The sequence below is a fragment of the Scyliorhinus canicula genome, chromosome 11 (genome assembly GCF_902713615.1).
Source record: "Scyliorhinus canicula chromosome 11, sScyCan1.1, whole genome shotgun sequence".
Taxonomy (NCBI): Eukaryota; Metazoa; Chordata; class Chondrichthyes; order Carcharhiniformes; family Scyliorhinidae; genus Scyliorhinus; species Scyliorhinus canicula.
In genome coordinates this window covers 113549666-113564927 of record NC_052156.1, presented here as the reverse complement: position 1 = coordinate 113564927, position 15262 = coordinate 113549666, and positions in this window count along the sequence as shown.

Below are 15262 nucleotides of genomic sequence, written 5' to 3'. Positions count from 1 at the left end.
TTTGTCCTGAAAACTATGAACAGAAACAGTTGTTCGACCTTGCAAGCCCTCCAGCTGTTCATTATTGGTTTAATTGCTTCATAATTGCAGTAACCTTTGGGTCATCTACAGAGGGGGTTTACTTACATACCAGAACTGTAGGGAAGCTGCTCGCCTGAGATCCAAGATAAATGTCACCAAGTCCTTGACAAAGATTTTCATGATTCTGCACGGACTTTGCACACAGAACAGCACCTTCAGAGGTAAATGGGTAGACACTTTCACATCTGTAAAGAGTCTAGTTTGGCCATCAGCATCAGGAAGATATATCTTATGGTTTAGGATATTGCCATATTGTTATCTATCACCATTGAAAACATGATGTGGAGATGCCGGCGTTGTACTGGGGTGAACAGGTTAAAGTCCAACAGCTTTGTTTTAAATCACTAGCTTTCGGAGCACTGCTCCTTCCTCAGGTGAATGAATAGGTATGTTCCAGGAACATATATATATATAGACAAAGTCAAAGATGCAATACCAAGCTTTGAATGCGAGCATTTGCAGGTAATTAAGTCTTTACAGACCCAGAGGTAGGGGTAACCCCAGGTTAAAGAGGTGTGAATTGTCTCGAGCCAGGACAGTTGGTAGGATTTCGCAACTCCAGGCTAGATGGTGGGGGATGAATGTAATGCGACATGAATCCCAGGTCCCGGTTGAGGCCGCACTCGTGTGCGGAACTTGGCTACAAGTTTCTGCTCGGCGATTCTGCGTTGTCGCGCGTCCTGAAGGCCGCCTTGGAGAACGCTTACCCGAAGATCAGAGGCTGCGTGCCCTTGACTGCTGAAGTGTTCCCCGACTGGCAGGAAACATTCCTTCCTGGCAATTGTCGCGCGATGTCTGTTCATCCGTTGTCGCAGCGTCTGCATGGTCTCGCCAATGTACCACGCTTCGGGACATCCTGTCCTGCAGCGTATGAGGTAGACAATGTTGGTCGAGTCGCACGAGCATGTACCGCGTACCTGGTGGGTGGTGTTCTCACGTGTAATGGTGGTACCCATGTCGATGATCTGGCATGTCTTGCAGAGATTGCCCTGGCAGGGTTGTGTGGTGTCGTGGGGTCACTGTTCTGAAGGGTGGGTAGTTTGCTGCAAACAATGGTTTATTTGAGGTTGCGCGGTTGTTTGAAGGCAAGTAGTGGGGGTATGGGGATGACCTTGGCAAGATGTTCATCTTCATCAATGACGTGTTGAAGGCTGCAAAGAAAATGTCGTAGTTTCTCCGCTTCAGGGAAGGACTGGACGACGAAGGGTACTCTGTCGGTTGTGTCCCATATTTATCTTCTGAGGAGGTCGGTGGGGTTTTTTGCTGTGACGCGTTGGAATTGTCGATCGATGAGTCGAGCGGCATATCTCATTCATACGAGGGCATCTTTCAGCGTTTGTAGATGTCTGTTACGCTCCTCCTCATCTAAGCAGATCCTGTGTATACTGAGGGCTTGTCCATAGGGGATGGCTTCTTTAATGTGTTTCGGGTGAAAACTGGAGAAGTGGAGCATCGTGAGGTTATCTGTGGGCTTGCGGTAAAGCGAAGTGCTGAGGCGACCATCCTTGATGGAGTTGAGTGTGTCCAAGAATGCAACTGATTTTGGAGAGTAGTCCATGGTGAGTCCGATGGTGGGATGGAACTTATTGATGTCATCGTGTAGTCGTTTCAGTGATTCTTCGCCGTGGGTCCAAAGGAAAAAAATGTCATCGATATATCTGGTGTATAACGTCGAATGAAGGTCCTGTGCGGTGAGGAGGTCTTGTTCAAACTTGTGCATGAAGATGTTGGCATATTGTGGTGCAAATTTGGTCCCCATGGCTGTTCCGTGCGTCTGGATGAAGAACTTGTTGGCGAAGGTGAAGACGTGATCCAGAATGAAGCGGATGAAAACGTGATACTGGAGGCTGTTGATACCGTCACATATCCAGCCTCCAATCACCAGCATCCTCCTCATCAAGCAAGGCCTGGCATCCATCGTCCTCCTCCAGCACATCGTCCCTCTGCTGCACGATGTTCTGGAAGACACAGCAGGCACCATGATGTGGGAGGTCCTCCTAGCGCTATACTGGAGGATCCCTCCAGAGCAGTCCAGGCACCGATTCAGTCCCAGTGCTACCATTTAGGGCATGATTCTTCAGCCTTGTTACGCTCTCGCTCAAGGTAACAAGGCCAGTGAATATCTGGAGAGGCCAAAAATGAGATCCGTGTCAGATGCCAAAGAGTTTGTGATACAACCGGCTCGCTCCCATAGGCGAAATCGAGACCTCATCCCAGGCCAAAGTGGCTGCCTTGTGGCTCACCCTCACGGAAATTTCCGCTCAGTAGCACACTTCAAAATATTTCCAGAGAATTCCGCCCTTAGTCTCTGAAAAAGAGCTCGATTGGGCTCGATTCTCCGATTCTGGGGCTATGTCCCCAAGCTGAAAAACTGGCACAAAAACGGCCACCGATTCCCTGTTTTGCTGGGGGTTGGCAGGACAGCAAGGTAGAGCACCTGGCTCTAGCTGCCGATACTACCTGGAAAATGTTTGGGTCCATTTCTGCGCATGCGCACAGCGGCGGCCTGCAATGGCCGCGCCATGCTACATGGCGGCGGCCATTTGCGGACCCGGCGAGCGAAATAGACCCCCCTTCGGCTGGCTCGCGAGTCCCGGACCAGCCCTCCACAGCTGGGGAGGATCGGGGGAAGGAATTAGGCAATGCTTCCGAATATGCCGCTTTGGAGGGGCGGAGCATCGTGAAAGCCCCCCCCCCCCCCCAAACCCCCAATTTTGTCAGATACATGGAATCCTGACCAATATCTTTCATCATGGCATTCTCAGCCTTCTAGATTTAATATTGAGTACAGCAACTTTAGATCATAACCGTCTTAATCTTGTTCTGTGTATATTGCCTTTTGTTGGCTTGTTTCTTTCTTCACTCCTTGCTACATGGAGATGGTTACCATGTAGACATTCATGCCTCATTTGAGCAGGGTTTACCATTCTCTTTGGCTGTTGCATCATGGACTATTTTGTTATTTAATCTCCCCTGCCCTCCACCCTATCACAGAGCCTTCCGTTTTGTTCTCCATGCCCACCCCCTTCACTCACTAGGGTACAAACTCTTACATTTCTATCTTCCGTCCATTCTGATGAAAGATCATCTCAGCCTGAAATGTCAGACGGGGTTTTCCAGCCCTTCCCGCGGTGGGATCTTCCTGTCCTATGGAAGGCGACCCCCCCCCCCCCACCGGTCCCAGGACTGCACGGCCAACGAGCAATGCAAAAGGCCTTTGGCTTCGGAGAAACCAGAAGATCCCTCCGGCGACCAACGGAGCACTCAATGACAACGACAAAAGAAGCAGTTTTACGAGACTTTTCTCCAACCACAGAGAGTCTCTGGACAGTAGCGTGGAGCATAAATAGGCTGGCTTTTAAAGCAGACCAAGGCAGAACAGCAGCACAGTTCAATTCCCGTACCGAAGCCTACTTGTGACAATAAGCGATTTTCATTTTCATTTTCATTTCAATATAGAGCCATGGCTGAAATTCTTCTTCTTCCCCATCCCTTCCAACATCAGGAACCCAGTCTTACTAAACAACCCCCAAATTATCCACATCTCCGGTGCTAACAAATGGCACATTTTGCATTGGATAAGCACTCTGAATCATCAGAGAGAAAAGAGGGTTCTACTCCGAAGGGGGGAATGTGTTGGACAAGATGTAATTGGCAAGAAAGAACAGAGTAAATTGAATTACCTCTTCCTGATAAACTGACAGTTCCATTTGTCCAGATGTCCATTTTACGAGTTGTTAAACTTCAGACTGAAATATAGGAATAAGCACTGAAGAGTGAACCCTGACTACTGTTAGCCTTTTGCGTAATTGCTCCTGCTTAGCCGCATTGATGAGACAGCTTGAAGCTGACATCCTCGAACAAGAATCAGAGACTGTCTGGCCCAAGCGCATCAGCCAGGCATTGCCTATTCCTCTGAACTGAGGTGGTTTCCCTCAGATTAATTACATTTATAATATGCTTGTCAGAGTCCGGTGGTTCAATTTACTTTGTGATCTGGTGAGAAGATCAGTCGCATTTATCTCAATGTTCACAGAATGTGTGGAATGTGTGTAAAATTGTGGTAAAAGGCAGCCTTTCCAAAGCCTCATCACTTTGCTAAGTTTCAGCCTTTGAAGCTCCACCATGTTCAGCTGATGCTTAATATTCATAGAATCATAGAAACCCTCACAGTGCAGAAATGGCCATTCAGCCCATCACGTCACCACCCGAAAGTGCACTCTAACTAGGCCCAATCCCCCGCCCTATCACCGTAACCTGATCCCCACCTAACCATTGGACACTAAGGGCCAATATAGCACGGCAAATCCACTTAACCAGCACATCTTTGGACTGTGGGAGGAAACCGGAGCACCCAGAGGAAACCACGTAGACACGGGGAGAATGTAAACTCCACACAGTCACCCAAGGTTGGAATTGAAGCTGGGTCCTTGGAGGCTGTGAGGCCACTGTGCCACCGTGCCGCCCTATTAAGGGAAGTCAACCGCTCTAACTCGCCATGGACAATATTGTCCATTGTTTTACAATGCTCGTGAAAAACTGCCCCAGCGTAAAAAGGCACCACCGGCTTAGTGCAGCTTCAAAGTTTGAAAATGAAGAGTGGGGAAAGTGAACTTACGGCCGGCTCAACACCAATGGTGAAAAACCTAGCAACAACAACTTGCATTTATATAGCCTCCTTGATCCAATAAACTGTCCCAAAGTGCTTCACCAGAGCATTGTCAGACAATGTTTGACACCGAGATAGTCCGACAGGTGGTCAAATGCTTGGTCAATGAGATAGATTTTGCAGGGCATCTTTAGGGACAAGAGAGAGGTGGAGAGTCATGCAGATTTAGAGATTTCCAGTGTTTAAGCCAAGGAAACTGAAGGCAAATCTCCTAATGGTGGGGTGATGAAAATCAGGGATGCACAAGGGGCTCAAAGTGGATCAATATGTAGTTCTCGGAGGGTCGTAGGGCTGGACATGGTTACAGAGTTAGGAATGAGTAAGAACACATAGACAGGAAGCTGGTCTGGAGAGCTTTGCAGTTGTTGAGTCTCGGGGTAATGAAGGTGTGAAAGACAGTTTCAGCAACAGATGAGCTGATGCAGGGGCAAAGACAGGCATTGTTACGGAGGTGAAAGTAGACAATCTTGGTGGTGAAGAGGATGTAGGTAAGAAACCCTAGGGCGAAATAGGACATCAATATTGCAAAAAAAAAGTACATTAGACCTCACGAAGCATCTGTCGTTAAGCGAGCAGAGTTTGTGGTGTGGATCCAAGACAATGGCCTCCAACTTGCATAACTATACAGGATGGATGAGGGATTGGAAAGTGATTCTTTAACTCCAGGTTACATCTGGGTTTAGTGAATTAAAAAAAATTTTTTTTTTTATAAATTTAGATTACCCAATTATTTTTTCCAATTAAGGGGCAATTTAGTGTGGCCAATCTATCTATCCTGCACATTTTTGGGTTGTGGGGGTGAAACCCACGCAGACACGGGGAGAATGTGCAAACTCCACACGGACAGTGACCCAGAGCCGGGATCGAACCTGGGTCCTCAGCGCCGTGAGGCAGCTGTGCTAACCACTAGGCCACCGTGCTGCCCGGGTTTAGTGAATTTAATCTCACATGAAGTTTTAAGTACGGAATGACAGAAGTGAGTCATGCAAGTGAATATTTTCTTTCAGTATGATTGAGGCAGCCATTTTCAGGTAACCAGCAGCACAACAGGAAGGGGATGAGAGTGGCACCTACAAATAGTGATAGTATAAGAGATACAGGACTCACAGCATGTTCTGTGTCAGCAATGGACCTAATGAAACAGAGCTAGCCATGTGGGAACAGTCACCTGGGACAGTGGTAGCCTTCACTGTCCCAAAGAAAAACAATATGGTCAACTGTTCCTCCAAACTGTGAATGGATGGTACATTTCAATCACAATCTCCATTTTGAGCCAAAGCCCATTTATTTACGGGTCCTCTTTTTTGCACAGATAGCTAACTCGAGATCTAGTAAAAGCTTGATAAGCTTCATTGCAATTGCTATGATACCCTGGTGTGCGGAGATTTAGGAGTGGACTTTATGAAGGGGTAGAGTCGAATCTTTTACTCTTATTACTTTTCCAGTAAGCATCGAGTATAGAGATTATGGACAGAGATGATTCAAACAAAGTTCCGATAAAGTAAGCTCCCAATGGGTCCTCAAGATGCCAATAAAATGCCAAGAAATGCTGCTTCCACCAACATTTCAAGGCAAAGCCAATCGCCATTTAGCATTACTGATTTGTATCACAGACTGGCAGTGGCGTAACATTAGAGAAGAGAAACAATGACAGTTTGAAGAATGGAACAGGAGTCTTTCCCAGTGCCCTGGCCAATGTTTAATCCTCAGTCATCGTCACTAAAACAGATGATAGGCCATTTATTTTGCTTCTGTTTATGGGAGCTTGCTCTGCGAAAATTGGCCACTCTGTTCCTATGTTACAGCAATGACCAAACTTCAAAAGTATTTCATTTGCCGTGACACAGTTTAGAACATCCTGAGGTCATGGAAGGTGCTATATAAATCTCTTCCTTGTACACGTGGATCACATTCTGCTCAGCAACAGAAGAAACCTTTCTCGAGTGGTTTATCACTCCCACTCTTTCCCCAATGGGAGCTGCACTCAATAGGAACAGAGGGCAGTTAATCTCTGAACCGTGCTCTTTTCAATTGCAGTTTGATCACTAGTTAACCTCTGTGATGTTGCTGATGGGTGGTCTGGCTGCAATACATCTTATGGTCTCATTAAAAGGTGGGAAACCGCACACAGTGACTGGAGCACCAGAGGATTCAAGGCAGCAGAGCTTCACATTAAAATCATCAAAGAGACACAGATCTGCTTGTTGGGTGAACGGCACATTGTGAGAGAGGGAAAAGAACAAAGATAGATCCAGGAGAGTGGAAAAATGATTGGCAATAGTGCCAAGGGCAGAGAAATGACATGTTAAAACAAAAAAAAACATTAAACCGCACAACAAGTCAGAGAAGAACTGTAACTTTGTTTCACTAACTAGGTATGAAACAACCGCAGGTGAGGACTGCACAGACAGAAAGAGGATGGGTGACCATCAGGAAAAGTAAAAGACTCAGGAAGGTAGTGCTAGAGTCCCGTTTTGGATACTGTTGGGAGATGGCCTCTCCATAAGACCATAAGACCACAAGACATAGGAGCAGAATTAGGCCACTTGACCCATCGAGTCAGCTCCGTCATTCAATCATGGCGGATATTTTCTCATCCCCATTCTCCTGCCTTCTCCCCATAACCCCTGATCCCTTTATTAATCAAGAACCTATCTATCTCTGTCTTAAAGACACTCAGTGAATTGGCCTCTACAATCTTCTGTGACAAAGAGTTCCACAGATTCACCACCCTCTGGCTGAAGAAATTCCTCCTCATCTCTGCTTTAAAGACTCCTTCCTCAGACTCCTTTAGTCTGAGATGGTGTCCTCTGTTTCTAGTTTTTCCTACAAGTGGAAACATCCTCTCCACATCCACTCTATCCAGGCCTCGCAGTATCTTGTAAGTTTCAATAAGATCCCCTCTCATCCTTCTAAACGCCAACGAGTACAGACCCAGAGTCCTCAAACGTTCCTCATACAAGTTCTTCATTCCAGGGATCATTCTTGTGTTCTTGTGAACCTCCTCTGGATCCTTTCCAAGGCCAGCACATACTTCCTTAGATATGGGGCCCAAAACTGCTCACAATACTCCAAATGGGGTCTGACCAGAGGCTTATACAGCCTCAGAAGAACATCCCTGGTCTTGTATTCAAGCCCTCTTGACATGAATGCTAACATTGCATTTGCCTTCTTAACTGCCGACTGAACCTGCACGTTAACCTTAAGAGAATCATGAACAAGGACTCCCAAGTCCCTTTGTGCTTCTGCTTTCCAAAGCATTTCCCCATTTAGAAAATAGTCTACACCTAAATTCCTCCTTCCAAAGTGCATAACCTCACACTTTTCCACATTGTATTTCATTTGCCACTTCACTGCCACTGTCCTAGCTTGTCCAAATCCTTCTGCAGCCCCCTTGCTTCCTCAATACTACCTGTCCCTCTACAGATCTTTGTATCATCTGCAAACTGAGCAACAGTGCCTTCAGTGCCTTCTTCCAGATCATTAATGTATATTGTAAAAAGTTGCGGTCCCAGTACAGACCCCTGAGGCACACCACTAGTCACCGGCTGTCATCCTGAAAAAGACCCCTTTATCCCCATTCTCTGCCTTCTCCCAGTCAGCCAATCCTCTATCCATGCCAGGTTCTTACCCTGAACACCATGAGCTCTTAACTAATTTAACAGTCTCTGATGAAAATCTAAATAAATCACGTCCACTGGTTCTCCTTTATCTAACTTGCTTGTTACCTCCTGAAAGAACTCTATAACAGATTTATCAGACACGACCTCCCTTTGACCAAGCCATGCTGACTCAGTCCTATTTTACCATGCACTTCCAAGTGCTTCGCGATCCCATCTTTAATTTGTTTTTTAAATTTAGATTACCCAATTATTTTTTTCCAATTAAGGGGCAATTTAGCATGGCCAATCCACCCAGCCTGCACATCTTTGGGTTGTGGGGACGAAACTAATCTTGGGGAACAAAGAAGGGCAAGTGGGTGAAGTGACATTGCTGACCAAATTGGGGATAGTGATTACAATTCAATTAGATTCAGTATCACCACATGAAAGGACAGACATAAAGCAGGAGCAAAGATTTTGAACTGGGGGAAAGCAAATTTTGCAGAAATGAGAAGGAACTTGGCTGAAAGAAACCAAAGAGAAAATGCTGGGCAATCTCAGCAGGTCTGGCAGCATCTGTCGGGAGAGAAAAGAGCTAACGTTTCAAATCCAGGTGACCCTTTGTCAAAGCTACAAGAGAAAGAAAGTGGGTTATATTTATACTGTGGAATGAGAATGAAAGATGAGTCATAGGCACAGAAACCCAGGGCAACGGGGTGCAAATAGCCACAGATACCATGGGAAAAGAGTGCTAAAGGCAGTCGCCAGAGAGAACAAAAGATGTGAACGCCCAAACAGCAGAGAAACTAACATCAGAGGGTAAACTGTGACAGATGTAGATGTGGGTGGAGGGACAGGCAGAAGCAAAGGGGAGAAAGGGTAAGGAAAGGTGGGTAAGATGGGTTGTGGGTTAAATATATATATATTTTTTTTTTTAAATTTAGATTACCCAATTATTTTTTCCAATTAAGGGGCAATTTAGCATGGCCAATCCACCTACTCTGCACATTTTTGGGTTGTGGGGACGAAACCCACGCAGACACGGGGAGAACGTGCAAACTCCACACGGACAGTGACCCAGAGCCGGGATCGAACCTGGGACCTCAGCGCCGTGAGGCGGTTGTGCTAACCACTAGGCCACCGTGCTGCCCCGGGTTAAATATATATAAAGAAAGACGAGAAAGAAAGAAATGGTAAACGACGGTTAAAATGAAATGGGATGAAAACAAATGGGTTGAGGTGGGGTCGAGATAATCACCTGAAGTTGTTGAATTCGATGTTGAGACCGGAAGGCTGTAGCGTGCCTAACCGGAAGGTGAGATGTTATTCCTCCAGTTTGCGTTAAGCTTCGCTGGAACATTGCAGCAGGCCAGGGACAGACATGTGAGCTTGGGAGCAGGGTCTTGTGTTAAAATGGCAAGCAACAGGAAGGTCAGGGTCCTGAATGCGCACAGACCAAATGTGCTCAGCAAAGCGATCACCCAGTCTGGGTTCGGTCTTTACGATATAGAGGAGACCACATTGGGAACAACGAATGCAATAGACCAGATTGAAAAAGGTGCAATTGAAATGCTGCTTAACCTGGAATGAATGTTTTGGGTCTGGGATGTTAAGCATGGAAGAGGTAAAGGGGCAGGTGTTACACCTTCTGTGATTGCATGGAAAGGAGCTATGGGTGTTGGGAGAGGTGTTGGGTATGGTGGAGGAGTGGGCTAGATTATCTCGGAGGGAACGGTCTCTGCGGAATGCTGACAGAGGGAGTGAAGGGAAGACGTGTTTGGTGGTGGCATCACACTGGAGTTGGCAAAAATGGTGGAGGATTAAGCTTTGTATCTGGAGGCTGGTGTGGTGAAATGTGAGAACGAGGGGGACTCGATCCTTGTTCTGCGATGGAGTGGAGGGGGAGAGGCTAGTGGCGCGGGAGACCGACCGCCCACTGTTGAGGATCCTGTCAACAATGTAGATGGGAAATCACGGTTGAGGAAGAAGGAACATATTTCAAAGCATTGTTTTGGAAAGTGGCATCATCGGAAGAAATGTGACAGAGGCAAAGGAGTTGAGAGAAAGGGATGGAGTCCTTACAGGGTGTAGGGTGTGAAGAGCTGTAATCCAGATAGCTGTGGGAGTCAGTGGGCTTGTAGTGGATATTGTTGATAGTTTATTGCCGGAAATGGAGACAGAAAGATCAAGGAAGGGAAAGGAAGTGTCTGAGATGGACCAGGTGAAAGTGGTGGAGGGTGGAAACTGGAAGCGAAGTTGATGAATTTTTCCAGGTCTGGACGAGAGCATGAAGTGGCACCAAAATAGTCATCAATGTACTGGTAAAGCAGTTGTGGGAGAGGAACCAGGTAGGCCTGGAACAAGGAATGTTCCACATACCCATAAAAAGGCAAGATAGCTTGGACTCATTGGAACCATCACTTCAGCCATCCACTTGGCTGAAGTGGACTGACCAGCACTGCAAAAGGATAAATCTGTGGAAAACCAGAAGGAAGCAATAAAAATAAAAATCCTAAATGTACAAGGTAGACATGTCACCTCCAAAAATAAGGTTGGTACTGACAAATCTAGACTCCCCCTGATTGTCTAGCGGAAACAGAAATAGGAAGTGCACGATAGGCACAAATAACTAAACATTGCAGATAGTCTAGACGAGTATTAGAAGTGCAGGGACAAAATCAAAAAGGAAATAAGGAAATCAAAGAGAGGGCACTAAAAAAAAATTAGCAAGTAAAGTTAAAGAAAACCCAAAGATGTTTTACCAATATATTAATGGTAAAAGGTTAGTTGAGAAAACAGTGGGACATATCAGAGATGAAGAGGGGGACATGTGTGGAGATGCAAAGGCTGAGGGTTGGGTTTTAAATGAATATTTTGTCTCCGTGTTTTGAAATGAAGTGGATGATGCAGATATAGTAGTCCAGGAGGAACACTGTGAGATATTGAATGGGATAATTAGAAAGAGATAGAAAGTACTCAAAGGATTGGAATCCTTGAAAGTTGATAAGTCACCAGGGCCAGATGGATTGTTTCCGAGGCTACTGAAGGAGGTCAGGGAAGACCTAGTAGATACTCTGAGGATGATTTTCCAATCTGCACGAGACACAGGAGAGGCACCTGAGGACTGGAGAAACGCAAAAGTGGTTTCATTGTTTAAAAAGGGATCGAAGGAACTGTCAAACAATTATAAGCCAGTTAGTCTTACGTCGGTGGTACGCAAATTAGCAGAATCAATCCAGAGATATAGAATTAACTGTCATATAGAAAGGCATGGACTAGTCAGTGGTAGTCAGCATTGATTTATTAAAGGAAGGGTCTTGCCTCACAAATTTGATTGAATTCTTTGAGGAAATGACAAGAGGGGTTGATAAAGGTAGCACCGTGGATGGGGTGAACATGGATTTTAGCATTTGAAAAACATCCCACATGGCAGATTAGTCAAAAAGGTAAACGCCCATGGTATACAGGGCAATGTGGCAAATTAGATAAAAAGTTGGCTTAGTACCAGGAACAAAGGGTAATGACCGATGGTTGCCTTTGCAACTAGAAAGATGTTTCAAGTAGTGTTCCACAGGGCTCGGTGTTGGGACCTTTACTGTTTGTGTTCTATATTAATGGTTTGAACATGGGGGGATCAATTGGGAAATTTGCAGATGGCACAGAGATTGGCTGAGTGGTGGACCATGTAGAGGATAGCAATAATCTCTAAATGATATAGATGGATTGGTGGAGCAGGCGATAAAGTGGCAAGTGGAATTTAACATAGAATAGTGTGAGGTCATGCATTTAGGTAGGTCAAACAGTTATGGGGAGTACACTATAAATGGGAATATACTAAGAGGGGTAGATGAAGTGAGGGATCTTGGCATACAAGTACACAGGTCCCTAATGCAGCAGTTCAAGCAATAATAATCTTTACTAATAATATTTATTGTCACAAGTAGGCTTAACATTGCAATTAAGTCACTGTGAAAAGCCCCTAGTCGTCACATTCTGGCGCCTTATTGGGTACACAGAGGGAGATTCAGAATATCTAATTCACCCAACAGCACGTCTTTCGGGAGGAAACCGGAGACCCGGGGGAAATCCACACAGACACAGGGAGAACATGCAGACTCCACACAACAGTGACCCAAGCCAGGAATCGAACATGGGATACTGGAGCTGTGAATTTTACATAGATAGAATTACATAGAATTTACAGTGCAGAAGGAGGCCATTCAGCCCATCGAGTCTGAACCGGCTCTTAGAAAGAGCACCCTAACCAAGCCCATACCTCCACCCTACCCAATAACCCTGCCCAACATTAAGGGCAGTTTGGACCCTAAGGGCAATTTAGCATGGCCAATCCACCTAACCTGCACCTAACCTGCACGTCTTTGGACTGTGGGAGGAAACCGGAGCACCCGGAAGAAACCCACGCACACACGGGGAGAACGTACAGACTCCACACAGACAGTGACCCAAGCAAGGATTCGAACCTAGGACCCTGGAGCTGTGAAGCATTTGTGCTATCCACAATGCTACAGTGCTACCCACTGAGCTACCTTGCTGCCCTGTAGGCAAGGTTGTAAAAAGCCTACGGAATGCTCTCCTTCATTGGCAGAGTTACAGAATATAAAAGTAAAGATATAATGTTGGAATTGTATAAAACATTGGTGAGGCCACAACTGGGGTATTGTGTGCAATTCTGGTCTCCACATTACAGGAAGCACGTAACTGCTCTGGAGAGAGTGCAGAGGAAGTTTACAAGAATGTTGCCAGGACTAGAAAAGTGTGCTATGAAGAGAGATTGGATAGGTTTGGGTTATTTTCCTTGGAATTGAGATGTGCAAATTTATGAGGGGTAGAATGGACAGGATAAAATTGTTTCCCTTGGTGGAGAATTCTAGAACCAGGATACATAGATTCAAGGTAAGTGGCAGAAGGTGTAGAGCAGTGTTTTCCAAACCTTTTTGCCTGGGACCCATTACCAATCGGTCATCCTTCGGGACCCACGCCGGCTGACCTTCGCGACCCATGCCACCCGACCTTTGGGACCCGCTCCATTCGAACTTCGCGACCCACCATTTTAATTTGCCTTTTATGTGACAGGTGAGCCTGCTTGGTCCTCACAATCTCACTTGCTTTGTCATCCAAAGTTATATTTCTGCGAAGGGCATCAGCGGATGACTTAAGATCTCACTGCATCTGCTGAAAAAAATCAAGAATTTTGTCCTCGAACTCGCCATGCTGTCTTGAAATGCCTTTGAAATTTTGAGGGTTTTAATCTTTCATTTGCCAGTACTTCCCTGCATATAACACACATGACCTTTGCATCCAGATTGGCAGTGGCACAATTAATCAATCCATACCTCGAGAAATCATCTTTAGACTGCTTTTTACCTGCTTGGAGCTCACACCAGCACTGGATCTCTCTCGCATCCAGAGCACATGGCATCAGAGCAGCGCTCTCTGCCACCACTTCTGGAGAGATGACTCCATCAATTTTTTTAAAGAATCTGCTCCTGGGTCAGCGTGCTGACATCAAGAGGAGGTGGTCTGCCTCGCTGGGCTCCAGGCTTGCGCACTGCTGAGAGGGCTTTCATGCGCGGGACAGCCGCCATTCTTAAAGCCAGTCATGGCCGGCATTTTTAAAAGCCAGTTGTGGCCATTGGGCACTTCTTCCTGCGATTGAGAGCACCCCAACCGATGTACCCGCAACCCTCCCGACACCCACCCACGACCCACCCTGACTTTGAAAATGACTGGTGTATAGGGGATAGGAGGAAGAACTTTTTTACACAGAGGGTAATGGGAGTCTGGAATTTGCTGCTCAAGTGTGTGGTGGAGGCAGAGACACTAAACTCTCTTAAAAAGTACCTGAATCTGCACCTTAAGTGCGGTAAGCTACAGGGCTGTGGACTGGGCGGAGGCAGGTGGAGTAGAAAGGGCACCTTGGTGTCCTCTTACTGACATGGACAAGATGGGCCCAATGCTCTGCTTCTGTGCTGTAACTTTTTGCTGCTTCTAACGAACATTTATTTACAACATATTGAGCTGAAATGTCTGCCTTATGACGATGGCAGCAAGAACCACGCTCAGGCAGAGAATCACAAGAAATGGAAAAACATGTGTTTTGTGCACGGTACCATACTCCGGTCGCTCGCTAGCAGCGTTATTAAAGTTAGCACCCTGCGCTGGCGGCTCCATGCAAAACCATCATTTGTATGGATTTTAATATAATTTGAGACTTAAACACTTCATACTCCACCCCTCTGCGATGCTCTGCCCCTCTTGAGAGACGTCTCATGGGCGTACATTGGTAGTTACATACGAACATAAGAACTAGAAGCAGGAGTAGGCCATCTGGTCCCTCGAGCCTGCTCCTCCATTCAATGAGATCATGGCTGATCTTTTGTGGACTCAGCTCCACTTTCCGGCCCAAACTCCGTAACCCTTAATCCCTTTATTCTTCAAAAAACTATCTATCTTTACCTTAAAAACATTTAATGAAGGAGCCTCAACTGCTTCACTGGGCAAGGAATTCTATAGATTCACAACCCTTTGGGTGAAGAAGTTCCTCCTAAACTCAGTCCTAAATCTACTTCCCCTTATTTTGAAGCTATGCCCCCTAGTTCTGCTTTCACCCGCCAGTGGATACAATCTGCCCGCATCTATCCCCTATTCCCTTCATAATTTTATATGTTTCTATAAGATCCCCCCAAAGTGGGGACTGGGTACCCTGGCTACTGAGGGAGGAGGTGCGGGTGATGCACTATCATTTACAATGACACGAGAGTAGAATGTAATCGACGCTTTATTACACAGAGATGTGTGGCCTCCTACAGCAACTGACGAAATGGCTGCTGTACGGAGGGCACACATATTTATACTCCACCTACTGGGCGGAGCCAGCAGGCAGGGATCT